We start from the raw sequence: 21,707 nt of genomic DNA, 5'->3' as shown, positions 1-21,707 counted from the left end.
TCAGCTTTCTTCACAATCCAACTCTCACATCCATAAATGACCACTGGAAAAACCATAGCCTTGACTAGACAGACCTTTGTTGGCAAAGTAATATCTCTGCTTTTTAATATGCTATCTGCTGCTGCTGCTGCTGCTAAGTCGCTTCAGTCATGTCCGACTCTGTGCAACACCATAGACAGCAGCCCACCAGGCTCCCCTGTCCCTGGGTTCTTCCAGGCAAGAACACTGGAGTGGGTTGCCATTTCCTTCTCCAATGCATGAAAGTGAAAAGTGAAAGTGAAGTCGCTTAGTCGTGTCTAACTCCTAGTCACCTCATGGACTGCAGTCTACCAGGTTCCTTTGTCCATGGGATTTGCCAGCCAAGAGTACTGGAGTGGATTGCCATTGCCTTCTCTGGGAATATGCTCTCTAGGTTGGTCATAACTTTTCTTCCAAGTAGTAAGCGTCTTTTACTTCCATGGCTGCAATCACCGTCTGCAGTGATTTTGGAGCCCAAAAAGATAAAGTCTGACACTGTTTCCACTGTTTCCCCATCTATTTCCCATGAAGTGATGGGACCAAATACCATGATCTTTGTTTTCTGAATGTTGAACTTTAAGTCAACTTTTTCACTCTCCACTTTCAGTTTCATCAAGAGGCTTTTTAGTTCCTCTTCACTTTCTGCCATAAGGGTGGTGTCATCTGCATATCTGAGGTTATTGATATTTCTCCCTGCAATCTTGATTCCAGCTTGTGCTTCTTCCAGCCCAGCGTTTTTCATGATGTACTCTGCATAGAAGTTAAATAAGCAGGGTGACAATATACAGCCTTGACGTACTCCTTTTCCTATTTGGAACCAGTCTGTTGTTCCATGTCCAGTTCTAACTGCTGCTTCCTGACCTGCATATAAGTTTCTCAAGAGGCAGGTCAGGTGGTCTGGTATTCCCATCTCTTTCAGAATTTTCCTCAGTTTATTGTGACCCACACAGTTAAAGGCTTTGGCATAGTCAATAAAGCAGAAATAGATGTGTTTTTTTCCTGGAACTCTCTTGTTTTTTCCATGATCCAGCAGATGTAGGCAATTTGATCTCTGGTTCCTCTGCCTTTTCTAACTCCAGCTTAATCATCCGGTAGTTCCCAGTTCACGTCTTGCTGAAGCCTGGCTTGGAGAAGTTTGAGCATTACTTTACTAGTGTATGAGATGAGTGCAATTGTGAGGTAGTTTGAGCATTCTTTTGCATTGCCTTTATTTGGGATTGGAATGAAAACTGACTTTTTCCAGTCCTGTGGCCACTGCTGAGTTTTCCAAATTTGCTGGCATATTCAGAACAGTCACTATGAGAATTCCAATGGCATTTGTCATAGAAAAAGAAATCCTGAAATGTTTACGGGATCATAAAAGTCCTGGAATAGCCAAAGCAATCTTGAGAGAGAACAAAGCTGCTGACTTCATGCTTCTAGATTTCAAATATGTTACAAAGTTGTAGAAATCAAAACAGTATCATACTTGTATAAAAAGTCAACATTGATCAAAGGAACAGAGTTGAGAGCACCAAAATCAACCAACAGACATATGAACAACTAATTTTGAAAAGGGAGCTATGGATACTCAAGAGGTAATGGGTAATCTCACCAATAAAGGACATTGAGTATGATATCACTCATATACAGAATATAAAATATGACACAAATGAACCTATCTGTGAAACAGAAGCAGACTCACAGAGAGAACAGACTCCTGGTTTCCAAGGGCAAAGAGAGTCAGGGAGGGATAGATTCAGAGTTTGAGATTAGCAGATATAAACTATTATACATAGTATGGGTAAACAACAAGGCCCTACCGTATAGCACAGGAAACTATATTCAATATCCACTGATAAACCATAATGGAAAAGAGTATGGAGGAGTGTCTCTCTCTCTCTCTCTATGTGTGTGTGTGTGTGTATATATATATATATATATGTATGTATATATGCATATATATATATACATGTATATATATATATATATATATATACATATGTGTGTGTATGACTGAATGACTTTGCTATATAGCATAAATTAATACAGTATTGTAAATCAACTATACTTCAGTTAAAAAATTAAAAAATAAAGTTAAAAACAGAATGTTTGGAAAACTGGATAACCACATAGGGAAAAGAAAAAAAAGAAACTGGACTATCTTATATCACTCACAAAAATTAACTAGGAATGTATTAAGCATTTAAACATAAGACAGGAAACCATAAAACTTCTGGAAAAAATGAGAAAATCTCCTTCATAACGTTTTTGATATGCCTTTTTGGATAAGACAGCAAAAGCAAAATTAAAACAAAAGTCAACAACTGAGACTATATCACACTAAAAACTTCTATACAGCAAAAGAAACAACTAACAAAATAAAGAGGTAATTTACATAATGGGAGAAAATATTTGCAATTCATATATGTAATAAGGGGCTACTATCCAAAATATATAAGGAACTCAACTGCAATAAAAAGCTCAATTGAAATATGAAATGCTCCAACATTCGAATTATAGGAGTCCCAGAAGAAGAAGACAAAAAGAAAGACCATGAGAAAATACTTGAGGAGATAATAATTGAAAATGTCCCTAAAATGTGGAAGGAAATAATCACCCAAGTCCAAGAAACCCAGAGAGTCCCAAACAGGATAAACCCAAGGCAAAACACCCCAAGACACATATTAATCAGATTAACAAAGATCAAACATAAAGAACAAATATTAAAAGCAGCAAGGGAAAAACAACAAATAACACACAAGGGGATTCCCATAAGGATAACAGCTGATCTTTCAATAGAAACGCTTCAGGCTAGGAGGGAATGGCAAGACATACTGAAAGTGATGAAAAAAAATAACCTACAGCCCAGATTACTGTACCCAGCAAGGATCTCATTCAAATGTGAAGGAGAAATCAAAAGCTTTACAGACAAGCAAAAGCTGAGAGAATTCAGCACGACCAAACCAGCTCTCCAACAAATGCTAAAGGATATTCTCTAGACAGGAAACACAAAAAGGGTGTATAAACCCAAACCCAAAACAATAAAGTAACTGGCAATGGGATCATACTTATCAATAATGACCTTAAACGTAAATGGGTTGAATGCCCCAACCAAAAGACAAAGACTGGCTGAATGGATACATAAACAAGACCCCTATATATGTTGTCTACAAGAGACCCAGCTCAAAACAAGGGACACATACAGACTGAAAGTGAAGGGCTGGAAAAAGATATTCCACACAATTAGAGCAAAAGAAAGCAGGAGTAGCTATACTCATATCAGATAAAATAGACTTTAAAACAAAGGCTGTGAAAAGAGACAAAGAAGGACACTACATGATGATCAAAGGATCAATCCAAGAAGAAGATACAACAATTATAAATATATATGCACCCAACATAGGAGCACCACAACATGTAAGACAAATGCTAACAAGTATGAAAGGGGAAATTAACAATAACACAATAATAGTGGGAGACTTTAATACCCCACTCACACCTATGGGCAGATCAACTAAACAGAAAATTAACAAAAAAACACAAACTTTATATGATACAATAGACCAGTTGGACCTAATTTATGTCTATAGGACATTTCATCCTAAAACAATGAATTTCACCTTTTTCTCAAGTACTCACCAAACCTTCTCCAGGATAGATCACATCCTGGGCCATAAATCTAGCCTTGATAAATTCAAAAAAACTGAAATCATTCCAAGCATCTTTTCTGACCATAATGCATTAAGATTAGATCTCAATTACAGGAGAAAAACTATGAAAAATTCCAACATATGGAGGCTGAACAACATGCTTCTGAATAACCAACAAATCACAGAAGAAATCAAAATATGCCTAGAAATAAATGAAAATGAAAACACAACAACCCAAAACCTGTGGGACACTATAAAAGCAGTGTTAAGGGGAAAGTTCATAGCAATACAGGCATACCTCAAGAAACAAGAAAAAAGTCAAATAAATAACCTAACTCTACACCTAAAGAAACTAGAAAAGGAAGAAATGGAGAACCCCATGGTTAGTAGAAGGAAAAATAATCTTAAAAATTAGGGCAGAAATAAATGCAAAAGAAACAAAAGAGACCATAGCAAAAATCAACAAAGCAAAAAGCTGTTTCTTTGAAAGGATAAATAAAATTGACAAACCATTAGCCAGACTCATCAAGAAACAAAGGGAGAAAAATCAAATCAATAAAATTAGAAATGAAAATGGAGAGATCACAACAGACAACACAGAAATACAAAGGATCATAAGAGACTACTATCAGCAATTATATGCCAATAAAATGGACAACGTGGAAGAAATGGACAAATTCTTAGAAAAGTACAACTTTTCAAAACTGAATCAGGAAGAAATAGAAGATCTTAACAGACCCATCACAAGCACAGAAATTGAAACTGTAATCAGAAGTCTTCCAGCAAAAAAAAGCCCAGGTCCAGACAGCTTCACAGCTGAATTCTACCAAAAATTTAGAGAAGAGCTGACACCTACCCTACTCAAACTCTTCCAGAAGATTGCAGAGGAAGGTAAACTTCCAAACTCATTCTATGAGGCCACCATCACCCTAATACCAAAACCTAACAAAGATGCCACAAAGAAAGAAAACTGCCAGATATGTATTATCAACTCTAATCTCACCTCTGAAATTCAGATTCTCACATCCAACCACTTACCCTATATTTGCACTTGGATGTCTAGTATGAATTTGAAATACAATACATACAAAATAGAACCTTTAATCCCTGTCTCTAGAATTTGTAAATACTACAGTGGTTCTCATCTCACTACATGAGACCACCACTCACCTAGTTGCTCATGGCAAAAACCTTGGCAACATCCTTGACTTTTCTCTTTCTCATATTTCATATATAGTCCACTATTAAATGCAATCTATTATCTCTCTCTGAAATCTATGCTGCATCCAAATGCTTTTCACTAAATCTATTATTTCCACCCTATTTCTGATCACCATTATTTCTGGTCTGAATTATAACACTAGCTTCTTTAACTTTTTCCCTTTTCCCAGCATCCACACAACAGCCAATATGTTCTATTTAAAACATAAATCCGACCATGCCACTTCACTGCTAAAGCCTTTCAAATACCATCCCCTAACTTTTAGAATAAAATGCCAAGACTTCGACATGGCCTTACATGATTAAGACTCTGGATATCTCTCCAAATTTCCAACTACCTTCTCCCTCTCTACCTCAACTACTGTGGCCTTCTTTCTGGTCTCTGAACACACTAAGCATATTATTACCTTGGTGTTGTCCCTACTTGGAAATCCCCCTGTACTTTAAACATGGCTTGATTTTTACTTTATTAAGACATAAGATTTTATTTTCTATTATTTTATTCTGTTTATTTTTTTCTGTAAAATGACTAATTAGATACTAGTATCAAAATTAGATACTTTCAAAATTCCAAATGGAACATTTTTAAAACTCCATATATATATATATATATGGAGTGAGATGAGAACCATATATATATATATATAAAGCAAATTTTTACATTTCCACAAAAAATTAAATTTTAGAAGTATAGCCATAAACTGGATTAATTGTACTAGTTTTTTTTCAATTCAACAAGTGTATTTTAAGATCCTACTATGCACCAGGGACCAGACAGGTGCTGAATACCAGAAAATGGATAGGATAGATTTTCTGCCTTGAAGAGCATCTCAAAGGATGCATATACAAAAGAGAAGTAAAGAGAAATGGTCAATATGTTCCTGTAAATGAAAAACTCATTCAAGAGATTATATAATAACTATTAATCCATTATTTTCTCTTCTTCTGAAAAGCTCATTTTGCATGTTTAATTGTTTCACATCCTTTTAAAATTACTCAATTACTGAAAACAATTATGTTAATTACATCAGTTCAGTCCTTCAGCTGTGTCCGACTTTTTGCAGCCCCATGGATTGCAGCACGCCAGGCCTTCCTGTCCAACACCAACTCCTGGAATTTACTTAAAATCATGTCCATTGAGTCAGTGATGCCATCCAACGATCTCATCCTTGTCATCCCCTTCTCCTCCTGCCTTCAATCTTTTCCAGCATAAGAGTCTTTTCAAATGAGTCAGTTCTTCACATCAGGTGGCCAGAGTATTGGAGTTTTAACTTCAGCATCAGTCCTTCCAATGAATATTCAGAACTGATTTCCTTTAGGATGTACTGGTTGGATCTCCTTGCTGTCCATGGGACTCTCAAGAGTCTTCTCCAACACCACAGTTCAAAAACATCAATTCTTTGGCACTCAGCTTTCTTTATAATCCAACTCTCACATTCATACATGAGTACAGGAAGAACCACAGCTTTGGCTAGATGGACCTTTGATGGTAAAGTAATGTCTTTTTTTTTTTTTAATATGCTGTCTAGGTTGGTGATAACTATCTTTCCAAGGAGAAAGCTTCTTTTAATTACATGGCTGAGTCACCATCTGCAGTGATTTTGGAGCCCCCAAAAATAAAGTCTGACACTGTTCTCACTGTTTCCCCATCTGATTGATTGATTGAAGTTGCTCAGTGTGTCTGACTCTTTGCGACCCCATGGACTATATAGCCCACCAGGCTCCTCCATCCATGGGATTTTCTAGGCCAGAATACTAGATTGGGTTGCCATTTCCTTCTCCAGGGGATATTGCCAACCCGGGAATCGAACCCAGGTCTCCTGCATTGTAGACAGATGCTTTACCATCTGAGCCACCAGGGAATCTATTTCCCATGAATTGATGGGACCAGATGCCATGATCTTCTTTTTCTGAATGTTGAGCTTTAAGTCAACTTTTTCACTCTCCTCTTTCAGTTTCATCAAGAAGATCTTTAGTTCTTCTTCCCTTTCTGCCATAAGGGTGGTGTCATCTGCATATCTGAGGTTATTGATATTTCTCCTGGCAATCTTAATTCCAGCTTGTGCTTCTTCCAGCCCAGCGTTTCTCATGATATACTTTGCATATAAGTTAAATAAGCAGGGTGACAATATACAGCCTTGACATACTCCTTTCCTGATTTGGAACCAGTCTGTTGTTCTATGTCCACTTCTAACTGTTGCTTCTTGACCTGCATACAGATTTCTCAGGATGCAGATAAGGTGGTTTGGTATTCACATCTCTTTAAGAATCTTCACAGTTTTCTGTGATCCACACAGTAAAAGGCTTTGGCAAAGTCAATAAAGCAGAAGTAGATGTTTTTCTGGTATTCTTTTGCTTTTTCAATGATCCAGTGGATGTTGGCAATTTGATCTCTAGTTTCTCTGCCTTTTCTAAATCCAGCTTGAACATCTGGAAATTCACATTTCATGTACTCTTGAAGCCTGGCTTGGAGAATTTTGAGCATTACATTGCTAGCCTGTGAGATGAGTGCAATCGTGCAGTAATTTGAGCATTCTTTGGCATTGCCTTTCTTTGAGATTGGAATGAAAACTGACCTTTTCCAGTCCTGTGACCACTGCTGAGTTTTCCAAATTTGCTGGCATATTGTGTGCAGCACTTTCACAGCATCATCTTTCAGGATTTGAAATAGCTCAACTAGAATTCCATCACCTCCACTAGCTTTGTTCGTAGTGATGCTTTCCAAGGCCCACTTGACTTCACATTCCAGAATGTCTGGCTCTAGGTGAGTGATCACACCATCGTGATTATCTGGGTAGTGAAGATCTTTTTAGTATAGTTCTTCTATTTATTCTTGTCACCTGCTCTTAATATCTTCTGCCTCTTTTAGGTCCATACCGTTTCTGTCCTTTATTGTGCCCATCTTTGCATAAAATGTTCCCTTGGTATCTAATTTTCTTGAAGAGATCTCTAGACTTTCCCATTCTGTTGTTTTCCTCTATTTATTTGCATTGATCACTGAGGAAGGCTTTCTTATCCCTTCTTGCTATTCTTTGGAACTCTGCATTCAAATGGGTATATCTTTCCTTTTCTCTTTTGCCTTTTGCTTCTCTTCTTTTCATAGCTATTTGTAAGGCCCCATTAGACAACCATTTTGCCTTTTTGCATTTCTTTTTCTTGAGGATGGTATTGATCCCTGCCTCCTGTACAATGTCAGGAACCTCCGTCCATATTTCTTCAGGCAGTCTGTCTATCAGATCTAATCCATTGAATCTATTTTTCACTTCTACTGTATAATCGAAAGGGATTTGATATAGATCATACATGAATGGTCTACTGGTTTTCCCTAGTTTCTTCAATTTAAGTCTGAATTTGACAATAAGGAGTTCATGATCTGAGCCACTGTCACCTTCTCGTCTTGTTTTTGCTGACTTTATAGAGCTTCTCCATCTTTGGCTGCAAGAATATAATCAATCTGATTTTGGTATTGACCATCTGATAATGTCCATGTGTAGAGTCTTGTGTTGTTTGAAGAGGGTGTTTGCTATGACCAGTGCGTTCTCTTGGCAAAACTCCGTTAGCCTTTGCCCTGCTTCATTCTGTACTGCAAAGCCAAATTTGCCTGTTACTCCAGGTATCTCTTGACTTCCTACTTTTGCCTTCCAGTCCCCTATGATGAAAAGGACATTTGTGTGTGTGTGTGTGTGTTAGTTGTAGAAGGTCTTGTGAGTCTTCATAGAACCATTCAACTTCAGCTTCTTCAGCACTACTGGTCGGAGCATGGACTTGGATTACTGTGATATTGAATGGTTTGCCTTGGAAATGAACAGAGATTATTCTGTCGTTTTTGAGATTGCATCCAAGTACTGCATTTCAGACTCTTTCATTGACTATGATGGCTACTCCATTTCTTCTAAGGGATTCTTGCCCACAGTAGTAGATGTGATGGTCATCTGAGTTAAATTCACCCATTCCAGTCCATTTTAGTTCACTGATTTCTAAAATTTCAATGTTCACTCTTGCCATCTCCTGTTTGACCACTTCTAGTTTTCCTTGATTCTTAGACCTGGACTGAAGCAACTGTGAAGAGATACTCCACATCTAAGGGCAGAGACCCCAGAGCATGGTGGTAGGCACTGGAGCAGTGGCTGTGTGGAGCTGGAGTGGCAGCTGTGCAGTGCTGCAGCGACTTTGAGGAGACACCCTATATCCAAGGGCAAAGGAGAAGCCCCAGCAAGACTGTAGAAGGGGCAAAATCACGTTTAGAATCAAACCCCATACCTGTCAGAGATGCTCAGAGAGCTCAAATATACCTTGTGTGCACCACGACCCAGAGACCCCACAGAGACTGAGACAGAACTGTGTTTGAGTGTCTCCTGAGTAGGTACGGGTCAGCAGTGGACTGCTGCAGGAATGGGGGGTTTTGGGTGCAGTAGACCTGGGTATGGCATAAGCCTTCTTGGAGAAGGTCACCATTAACCCCACCATAGAGCTGCCAGAACTTACATAGGACTGGGGAAACAGACTCTTGGAGGGCACAAACAGAACCTTATGTGCACCAGGACCCAGGAGAAAGGAGCAGTTATCCCCCACAAGAAATGGACCCAGACTTGCCCAGGAGTGTCCAGGAGTCTACAGCATAGGAATGGGTTAGCAGTGGCCTGCTGCAAAGGCACTGAGTGTAGTAGTGTGTGCATGGGACCTTTCGAAGGATACCTTCAGTACCTCCACCGTAGTTTGGCCTCAGGTCAAATAACAGGGAGGGAATACAACCCTGCCCTTCAACAGAAAATTGGATTAAAGATGTACTGAGTATGGCCCAGCTCATCAGAACAAGACCCAGTTTCCCCCTCAGTCAGTCTCTCCTATCAGGAAGCTTCCATAAGCCTCCTTTCCTTCTCCATCAGAGGTCAGACAGACCGAAAACCACAATCACGGAAAACTAACCAATCTGATCACATGGACCACAGCCTTGTTTAACTCAATGAAACTATGAGCCATGCCGTGTAGGGCCACCTAAGATGGATGGGTCATGGTGAAGAGTCCTGACAAAACATGGTCCACTGGAGAAGGAAATGGCAAACCACTTCAGTATTCTTGCCTTGAGAACCCCATGAATAGTATGCTAATTACATACATCTAGGAAAATTGTATAGATCTTTATTTTAAGCTAGGAAATAATTTTCAAGCTGTATCATTTTAAGGCTTACTGCAATTTTTAAAGAAAATATTTTGTGACATGGAGGAGTTATATGAAATTCAAATTTTAGTGTTTTATTGGAACACAGCCATACCCATTAGTTTGCATATTGTCTATGACTATTTACCAACTACAATGGCAGAGACCAGCCCAAAAATTGAAAAAATTTACTACCCAACCTTTAAAAAAAAAAAAAAAAAAAAAAAACCTTTGTCAATTCTTGTTCTAAAATACTTCAATGGATTTTGATGAAAAAGTAACACTTCTGTGTTGTTGTATGGTTTTCCGAAGTTTACAGAGATGTTTAAAATAAATTAAACGTGCAAAAGGATGTCCATACATGGTTCCTCTAATCAACAGCTTCTAGATTTGGGGTTACTAATCTTGGTTAACATAGGCTTCATTTTCTCCTTTTCCCCCTAGTTTTAGTGAGGTGTAATTTATACATTAAAAAATGTATATATTTAAGGTATATAGTATAATGTTTTGATATACCAATACATTGTGAAATGATCATCACACTTAAACTAATTAATATATATCTACCTCATCACATAGTTACTATTTTTTTGCTGTGGTGACAACATGTAGAATTAACTATCTTAGTAAATAATAAATATACAATACAGTATTATTAACTATAGTTACCATGCTTTATATCATCAGAAATTATTATCCTGCATAAATGAAACTTTGTACCACTTGACTAACAGCTCCCAATTTCCCTCTCCCCTCAGCTCCCTGCAACCAACATTCAGCTATCTATTTCTCTGAGTCTGACTTCTTTTTAGATTTCACATATGAGTGAGATCATGCAGTATTTCTTTCTGAGTCTGACTGATTTCATTTAACATAATGTCCTCCAAGTTCATTCATATTATCATATATAGCAGAATTTTCTTTTTAAAAAATCTGACTAGTATTCCACTGTATTCATATACCAACTTTCTTTGCTCATTCATCTTTCAATGGACATTTAGATAGTTTTCCCACCTTGATTATTGTTGTTGTTAAAATATTGCTATTATACAATGTATGTGGGAGTACAGATATCTCTTCAAGACTCTGATTTCAATTCTTTTGGATAAATACCTAGAAGTGAGACTGCTGGAACATATGGTAGTTGTACATTTAATTTTTTGAAAAAATCTCCACTGTTTTCTATAATAACTGTACCAGCTTTCATTACTACCAACAGTGTACAAAGGTCCCAATTTCTCCATCTGCCTAACACTTGTTATTTGTCTTTTTGATAATAGCCATTTTAATATGTGTGAAATAATATCTTATTGTGGTTTTGATTTACATTTTCCTGATAATTAATTGTGTTTAGCACTTTTTCATATTCATGTTGGCCAATGTTATCTTTTTTCTTGAGAAATGTCTATTCAGATTCTTTGCTCATTTTTTAAATAGGGTTATTTGATTGTGGATTTTGAACTTTTTTGCTATTGAGTTAACAACTGAGCACACATTTTCTAAGTTCCCAACATATTTTGGATATTAACCATTTATTAATATTAGATATTTAGTTTGCAAATATTTTATCTCAATCTGTGGTTTTCCCTTTCACTCTGATGATTATTTCCTTTGCTATATACAACTTCCTAGTTTGATGTAATCCTACTTGTCTATCTTTGCTTTTGCTGAATATGATTTTGAGGTCATATTTTTTAAAATGCCCAGACAAGTAACAAGATGCTTTTGCCTATGTTTTATTCTAGTATTTTTATGGTTTCAGGTTTTATGCTTAAATATTTAATTCGTTTTGAATTTTTTTAATATAGGGGGAGATAAGGGTCCAACTTCATTATTCTGCATGTAGATATCCAGTTTTACCAACATTATTTGTTGAAGAGATCACTCTTTTTCCTTGGTGTGTTCTTGACACCCTTGGCAGAAATTGTTGACTGTAACTGTATGGGTTTATTTTTGAACTCACTATTCTATTCTGTTGTTCTCTTTGTCTGTTACTATATCAGTACCAAACTGTTCCAATTATGGTAGTTTTGTAACATATTTTGAAACCAGCAAGTTTGAAGCAAGGAGGGAGCATGATATAGGGTCATGGAAAATAGTCATTAAAGTTTGGAACAGTTATGTAAGCTATCATAAGGTTGACTAGGGATGAGTATAATAATTACCAAGCAATGTGAAGGTCTAGCAGAAATTAGAAACCATACATTTCCAGAAGTTATGTTCATTTATCTCAAAATGAAGACTGAAAAGGCTAGAAGGCTGAAAGGAAGATGTTTGTTAGCAAATATGTTTTTAGTCGTTAAAAATTCAAAACAAAAAATTCAACAAAAACAAAGTAAAATTCTTTTCTCCTTCCTTATTGTTAAAGATAGTAGTAGTTATAAGCAGATTAAGATATTGTGACTGTTGTCCATCACAAAAAATGTCCTCTGCCCTCTGATCTAAAATAGCCCTCTACACTTGTACCAGGGTGACACAGACCTCTACATTTGTACCAGAAGAAATTCATATCAATGGATTAAGCCATAAATACTTTCTCAGAAAGGGAAGAGAAAGTTTAGTCATAAGTAAACTTTGGAATGAATTTGTTCATCAAATTACTTTATCTTGGTACTGTAGCCTAAGGACTGGCTCTGTTGTGTGGTGAGTGAGGAAGAAAAGGCACCCTTCCTTTCCTCCACAGATTTGCCTATGATCTGGAATATTTCAGGACTCTCCCATCAGTTTACGCAGATACCAAAGCAACATCTCCCTGTCAGCCCCTTCTTGTCTTGCCATATAGATTTGTCATTGGAGTTATAAAATCTTTCCCATAGGGATCATATCTAGGTCTTCAGAGTCTAAATATGATATTTCATATATTCACCATGACAAAGTTTCTGAACTTGGGTCTGTTCCATTCCCTAGGCCAAACCTGCATTCACGTGACTTGCTTTCTACAAAGGAAATTGACTTATTAGCAACAGAGCAGGTCTATATTGAGCAACTACATCATTTCCCACTAACATTGCCTGACCCTTACTCCCATACCTAAATGTGGCTTTCAGTTTCAGTTTCAGTGAAAGTCGCTCAGTCGTCTCTGACTCTTTGCAACCCCATGGACTATACAGTCCATGGAATTTTCCAGGCCAGAATACTGCAGTGAATAGTCATTCCCTTCTCCAGGGGTTCTTCCCAACCCAGGGATTAAACACAGGTCTCCTGCACTGCAGGCAGATTTTTTACCATCTGAGCTACCAATTACAACTCCAGATTTCTTTCCCACCTAATCTAAACATATGACACAGCATCAAATAATGAAGAAAAAAAATGCTCAAAGAGATTAAGCAACTTTTTCAATTACAGAATTTGTAAGTGATAAAGCTTTGAGCAAATGCCCCCAGAAACACAGCCCAAGGTCTTAACTTTTTTTTTTTAGTTGGCATTTCTGACTAATTTTTTTGGGGGGTGTGTGGATTATGCGATGCAACATGCAAGATTTTATTGATAGTCCCTGACCAGGGATCAAACTTGTGCCCCCTGCAGTGGAAGCCCAGAGCCCTAACCACTGGGCAACCAGGGAATTCCCCTGACTCCTTTTTTTAAAAGAAAGATAAACAGCTAAACACAGTTACTGAGCTACCTTTTTCTCAAGGAATAGTATCATGGCTTCTGTGAGTTACATTTTTAATGAATGTCACAAACATGGAAAGTATAAAAGACTAAGCATAGTTCCATTAGTTGTTCTCTACTTAAAACCCCCTCATTTTCACCGAGTAAGAACCCACATTTTATGCTAGAGCCCGATATGTTTGATTCTATTCTTCTTTTTATGAAAATATCTTCTAGATTTACTATACTCTCATTGTTCTTTACAGAGCTTTTAAATAGCTAAAAGGTCAACAGCTATGATTATAAAATCCAGCCTAAAATAATATAGCTAACAGACTTTGCCTTTTAAACTAATTAATAGAAGATCTTAAAGTCAAACACAAAAGTATATATACCAGGCTACAATATTCACATTTTTGTGAAAGTTTCTGTTTTAAGACACTATTTAAGAAGAGATGAGAGAAAAAATAAATTCCTTTAATAGAAGATATAATAGACAATTTTCAATATGCCTAAGCTGAAGGGAATTAGAAGGTAGAATGAACCATTGAGGTTAAGGACAAGATTTGCCTTGCAGGGTGGTATTTGTAAAAATTACAAGCTTCCTAACATTTTATTTATATTTTCTTCCACACATGCCATAAAGTTCTATTTGAATTACTTATTAGCATTAAGAAAAGAAAGTAAAAACAAACCTTTAATATTTAGATAATAAAAATGAGAATGAATACTAAATAAAATCTTTTTTCTCTGGGGGACAAAAACGAGTCTGCAGGAAACAGAGTTGTTATGTACTCATTGGGGCTCAGTCCTGATGTGTTAAAAGATATAGTCTGACTGATCAGAATGAGTTTTTCCTGAAGTCAAATCACATTATTTCTCCTGGAAACTGCTGTGACAAACACCTTATCTGCAAAAGAAAAATTAACCTTATCTAGTTAACTTAGCTTGTGAAAAGCACAAGATCAACTCCTGGAAGAAAATCCTATTTAATCCATGTTTCTTCACTTTTTCTGTAGAAATTCTATTGAATTGATAGGAGTTTGAGGGGAAAAAAATAGAAGAGACCACATAAGGATGTCTCCCCACTAGGTTAATTTGAAGAGTTTGGTAGCACTTTAGCAAATCTAAATAGTATATTGCCAAGTTGATTAGGTTGTTTCCAAACATACTTTTCACTTTGGTTTGTCTGCTGACCCACTTGAGTGAGTCTCAGTTCAGTTCAGTTCAGTCACTCAGTAGTGTCTGTCTCTTTGCGACCCCATGAATTGCAGCACACCAGGCCTCCCTGTCCATCACCAACTCCCAGAGTTCACTCAGACTCACGTCCATCGAGTCCATGATGCCATCCAGCCATCTCATCCTCTGTAGTCTCCTTCTCCTCCTGGCCCCAATCCTTCCCAGCATCAGAGACTTTTCCAATGAGTCAACTCTTCACATGAGGTGGCCAAAGGACTGGAGCTTCAGCTTTAGCATCATTCCTTCCAAAGAAATCCCAGGGCTGATCTCCTTTAGAATGGACTGGTTGGATCTCCTTGCAGTCCAAGGGACTCTAGAGAGTCTTCTCCAACACCTCAGTTCAAAAGCATCAATTCTTCAGTGCTCAGCCTTCTTCACAGTCCAACTCTCACATCCATACATGACTACTGGAAAAACCATAGCCTTGACTAGACGGACCTTAGTCGGCAAAGTAATGTCTCTGCTTTTGAATATGCTGTCTAGGTTGATCATAACTTTTCTTCTAAGGAGTAAGTGTCTTTTAATTTTATGGCTGCAGTCACCATGTGCAGTGATTTTGAAGCCCCCATAAAAATTATGTCACTGTTTCCACTGTTTCCCCATCTTTTTGCCATGAAGTGATGGGACTGGATGCCATGATCTTCGTTTTCTGAATGTTGAGCTTTAAGCCAACATTTTCGCTCTCCTCTTTCACTTTCATCAAGAGGCTTTTTAGTTCCTCTTCACTTTCTGCCATAAGGGTGGTGTCATCTGCATATCTGAGGTTATTGATATTTCTCACGGCAATCTTGATTCCAGCTTGTGTTTCTTCCAGTCCAGCGTTTTTATATTCCTTCTCTAGAACAGTCAACACAACTCAGAACTTACAGTTAAATCGGGGTATTGCCTGGAAACTAGGCAGAAAGGAAGAATAGAAGTCATGGGAAAAATATTAACAAAGAAAAGGAACCATTAGGATTAGGGTAGGCAAACATTTTAAGATGGCCCCCATGACTTTTTCTTAAATTGGAGGATAATTGCTTTACAACACTATGTCATTTTCTGCTGTACAACAAAGTGAACATATATATATCCCCCCCGCCTTGGAGCTCCCTCCTACTGGACCCCCCATCTCAGCCCTGTATGTCATTACAGAGCACAAAGCTGAGCTTCCTGTGTTATACAGCAATTTCCCACTAGCTACCTATTTTACACATCAGTTCAGTTCAGTCGCTCAGTCATGTCTGACTATTTGTGATCCCATGGACTGCAGCATGCCAGGCATTCCTGTCCATCACCAACTCCTGGAGCTTCCTCAAATTCATGTTCATTGAGTTGGTGATGCCATCCAACCATCTCATCCTCTGTCATCCCCTTCTCCTCCCGCCTTCAATCTTTCCCAGCATCAGGGTCTTTTCCAATGAGTCAGTTCTTTGCATGAGGTGGCCAGAGTACTGGAGTTTCAGCTTCAGCATCAGTCCTTCCAATGAATATTCGGGACTTATTTCCCTTAAAATTAACTGGTTGGATTTCCTTGCAGTCCAAAGGACTCTCAAGAGTCTTCAACACCACAGTTCAAAAGCATCAATTCTTCAGTGCTCAGCTTTCTTTATAGCCCAATTCTCACATCCATACATGACTAGTGGAAAAACCATAACTTTGACTAGATGGACCTTTGTCAACAAAGTAACGCCTCTGCTTTTTAATATGCTGTCTAGATTGGCCACAACTTTTCTTCCAAGAAACAAGTCTTTGAATTTCATGGCTATAGTCATGTCTGCAGTGATTTTGGAGCCCAAGAAAATAAAGTCTCTCATTGTTTCCATTGTTTCCCCATCTATTTGCCATGAAGTGATGGGACCAGATGCCATGATCTTCGTTTTTTTTTTTGAATATTGAGTTTTAAGCCAGCTTTTTCACTCTCCTCCTTCACTTTCATCAAGAGGCTCTTTAGTTCTTCACTTTCTGACATTGTACACGTAGCAGTGTATATATGTTAATGGTACTCTCTCAATTCATCCCATCCACTCCTTCCCCTTCTGTGTCCACAAGTCCATTCTCTACATCTTCGTCTTTATTCCTGCCCTGCAGATAGGTTAATCAGAACCTTTCTTTTAGATTCCATATTTATGCATTAATATATGATATTTGTTTTTCTCTTTCTGACTTACTTCACTCTGTGTGACAGACTCTAGGTTCATCCACATGACTACAAATGACTCAATTTCATTCCTTTTTATGGCTGAGTAACCCCATGACTCTTGCCTCCTGGTATTTGTGCTCTTGTGTCATTCCCTTCCATTGATGGTGCTTGTAACAAATAGAAAAAGATGATGGGATGTCACTTCCATGAGTGAGTTTTTTAAAGATTGACTTTTATCCTGCCAGTAGGCCATTATCATCTCCTTGGCCTACATGCTTTGATGAAGCAAATACCCGAATGCGAAGGAACTTAAGACAGACTCTGATCAACAGCTTGTGAGAAACTGAGGCCCTCAGTTCAACAACCTGAAAAAGATGGAAACCTACCAAATATTACTAAGTGATCCTTTACCAGACAAGCCCGAACCAACAACTTGATGTAAGCCTTGTGAGAAATCTTAACCCACATGAACTGAAAAGTATTCTCACAGAGCAGTAGATAACTAATACAACAAAAAATAATTTTAGGCAATGAGAAGAGATCTTTCAAAAGCTTCCAATATGAAATGCACCTACCTACCAGCAATATTCAGCATATACCCAGCCTTGGGCTTCCCTGGTGGCTCAGAGGTTAAAGCATCTGCCTCCAATGCGGGAGACACGGGTTTGATCCTTGGGTCGGGAAGATCCCCTGGAGAAGGAAATGGCAATCCACTCCAGTATTCTTGCCTGGAGAATCCCATGGAAGGAGAAGCCTAGTAGGTTACAGTCCACGGGGTCGCAAAGAGTCGGACACGACTGAGCAACTTCACCTTACCTTCACCTCACCTTCTTGGGGTTTCCTAGGTGGCGCTAGTGGTAAAGAACCCCCCTGCTAATGCAGGAGATGGAAGAGATGCAGGTTCGATCTTTTGATCGGGAAGATCCATCCCCTGGAGGACAGCATGGCAACCCACTCCAGTATTCTTGCCTGGAGAATCCCATGGACAGAGAAGCCTGGTGGACTACAGTCCATAGAGTCGCAAAGAGTCAGACACAACTGAAGCGACTTAGTACACACACATGCACCCAGCCTTCCTTGCTATTACTATGGATGAATTCTGAGCAAAGGTCAATCTCTGCGCTCTTTCGTGAGATCCCATCCTCCCTCATTTACTGAAAATCATTGATCTAATAATTCTCCTTCCTCTCTCCTATATCACTGATTTTTCATTTTATCAGATTATTTCTATAAACATTTAAATATGTTACTTTTACCATCCTAAAAACACAGAGTAAAAACACAAGTGAATTGTTGTTCTTGCTTTTAAGTTGCTAAGTTGTGTCTGAGTCCTTGTGGCCCCATGGGCTGCAAATATGCCAGAACCCTCTGTCATTCACTATCTCCCAGAATGCTCAGATTCATGCCCACTGAGTCAGTGATGCTTTCTAACCATCTGATCTTCTGTCAACCCCTTGTCCTTTTGCCTTCAATCTTTCCCAGCATTGGGGTCTTTCCTAATGATTTGGCTCTATGCATCAGGTGGCCAAAGTATTGGAGCTTCAGCTTCAGCAACAGTCCTTCCAGTGAATATTCAGTGTTGATTTCCTTTAGAGAATAATAACAACAAAAACACCCTTCTGTTCCCATTTGCCCCTCTATTCCCACTTGTGGCTAATCCATGTTTAAAATTCTCATCTTCCTATACTTTTATGAACCCATTTGCTATGAGTTGAAATACACCCCCAAAAAGGACATGTTGAAGTTCTAATACCTGGTACCTGTGACAGTGATCTTATTTGGAAATAGTTTTTTATTTTTGCATATACAGTCAATTTTAGGTGAGGAGATCAGGGTGTAGCTTACTCTAATATGACATGAGTCCTTATAAGATGAGAAGAAACAGAGAGATAGATGTACCATAGATAAGATGACAGATGACACAGGGAGAACACCATGTGAAGACAGAGATAGAGATTGGAGTGCTGTACCTATAAACCAAGGAGCACCAAGGATTGCCAGAAATCACCAAAAGCTAGGAGAAGGGTAGTAACTAGTTTCTCCCTCAGAACAGCAGGATTGAACTTTGCCAACACTTGGATTTCATACTTCTATCCTCCAGAGCAGTGAGAGGATAAATTTCTCACTTTATCCTTTATCTGGTTGTTTTAAGCCACCCAGTTGTAACAATTTGTTATGGCATCCCTAGGAAACTAATATACCATTCAAAGTGGAATTTCACTTACACCACTCCACTAAAACTGTTCTTGTCAGAGTTATCAATGATTTTATGTTGCTAAATCCAAAACCATTTCTTATTTGTCATCTTAAACTATTGGCAACATATGACAGTTAATCGCTCATTCCTCCTTAAAACAATTTCTTTCCTTGGTTTCCAGACCACCACACTCTTGCTTTTTATCCAACTCATCACTTTTCTGTTTTCTTTGCAGGTTATTCCTTAACATTGGAGTACCCCAGGACTTAGTCCTTAGATTTCTTTTTACTCTTTCACTCACCTCCTTGGTGATATCATCCACTCTTATGAATTTATGCTATTCATATGCTGATGACTCTAAAATTTATATTCTTAGCCTTGACATCTTTCCTGAATGTCAGTTGCCTATATTTAGACGTCCAATAGTCTTCTACAACTTAACACTGGCATGCTGACTCAGTCATCATGAAATCAGTTAGGAAGGTAAATGGTAGCATGATATACATGTGACAAGCAATTCTTTCACACCCCTCCAGAGTCAGTTACAATCTCTGAGTTATGTAATTATGTAATCAGTGCTTGGGAGGCTTATTAAAATACAGTTTATTACCAGGTAGAAAACCTTGGTTTTAGATGATCAAGCTTAAATATAGAGTACAGACAATGGTACAAAATACTATTTATATTTCCAAAACAGTTGTTTATCAAGTTACCCAGTATACTTCTGATGATCATCAGGGAAGGGAGACACCCTTTCTGTTCTCCCTCTTTTTTCCCCTCCTTCCTCATAATTTATTGGTTTTATTATTTCTCTACACTTTTCTCTAGGGTACAGGTCCTCCACTCCCTCTTCCTTCCCCTCCTTCAAGATCTCTGGTTTTTCACTGTTAAGTAACTAGCTGCATCTAGATGCATCTCCTTTGACGAAATTAAGATGGGGAAGGTCTTGTTACTTTAGGTCCTGTGAGTAATAAATATTTGAAAAGAGAAGTGGCATCACTGTCCAGACTCACAGAAAAATACCTATAAGACAAACATTTCTCTTGCTAATATTAACCATCTCTTCATGTATATGTCTGCTTTTATGCCAGTAACATACTGTTCTGATTACTAAAGCTTTGTATGTTAATTTTAAATTATGAAGTGTGATGCCTCCAACTTTGTTCTTCTTTCTCAAGATTGCTTAGACTATTTGGGGGTATTATAAGAGCTCCACGTGCATTTTTTGTTGTTGTTATTGTTGCCTTTTTAAAACAATTTATGTGAATATAATTTATATGAAATAAATGTAATATGAAATAGGGTAATATGGGTAATAGGAAATAGGTAATCATGTTGGGTGTTCACTGGAAGGACTGATGCTGAGGCTGAAACTCCAGTCCTTTGGCCACCTCATGAGAAGAGTTGACTCATTGGAAAAGACCCTGATGCTGGGAGGGATTGGGGGCAGGAGGAGAAGGGGACGACCGAGGATGAAATGGCTGGATGGCATCATCGACTCGATGGACATGGGTTTGGGTGAACTCCGGAGCTGGTGATGGACAAGGAGGCCTGGCATGCTGCGATTCATGGGGTCACAAAGAGTCGGACACGACTGAGCAACTGAACTGAACTGAACTGAATCATATAGAAGAAAATATAAATGATATGAACAAATGATATATAAAATTTATAAATTATATATAAAAGATACATAATTTCAATAAGAAATAAAAGCCTAAATAAGTTAATAATGAATAAAGAAAGGAGTCAAAAATCTAAACTCTGCCCCCACTGAAAGACATCAGGTTATGTGGTTTTACACATAATTTTTCCCTTTATATAAATACTTTAGGAAGATAGAAAAAGGAAATATTTCATTTTTCTAAGATGTGTTTTACTATAACTAAGTAGAGATAGTAAAAGAAAACTGTAGGCTGCTTTCCCTTAGGTAATAGATGGATTAAAAAAGATACTAGCAGGAGGGGACACATGTATGCCCATGGCTGACTCATGCCAGTGTAAGGCAAAACCCATCACAATACTGCAAAGCAATTATCCTCCAATTAAAACAAATAAATTAAAAAAACAATAACACAATAAAGTACTAGCAAGATGAAACCCAAGGTGAACAAAAACACCATTACTAAGAAAGTTTTATCCAGGAATAAAAGAATGGTTCTATCCAGAAACAAAAGCTATTAAAGTAAGACACTGCATTGAAAAAGAAAATCACATAGTCTCAGTAGTAACAGAAAAAGCATTTGATTGTATTCTTACGTTGGATTTTCCCACAGACAAGGATCTGAATACAAATAGTTTATTTGGGAAGTGATGTTGAAGCCCATAAAGGGAGCTGATTACTTCCGTGGTGCCAGAGTCCAGCTCCAGCAGCCAGGGAATCAGCCTGAAGGGATGAGCAGTGTCAGTGGGGGATGATGCAGCCTCTGACTCAAGGTGCCGGACTGAATGTTTATTTCAAGCTTCAAGTTTTCTTTTATACTTTGACAAAAGCATTAGGTTAGAGGTTTGACATTTTCAGTCCCCCCC

The sequence above is a fragment of the Budorcas taxicolor genome, chromosome X (genome assembly GCF_023091745.1).
Source record: "Budorcas taxicolor isolate Tak-1 chromosome X, Takin1.1, whole genome shotgun sequence".
In the NCBI taxonomy this organism is placed as follows: Eukaryota; Metazoa; Chordata; class Mammalia; order Artiodactyla; family Bovidae; genus Budorcas; species Budorcas taxicolor.
The sequence above is the reverse complement of the archived record's forward strand: the minus strand, read 5'-3'. Positions refer to the sequence as shown.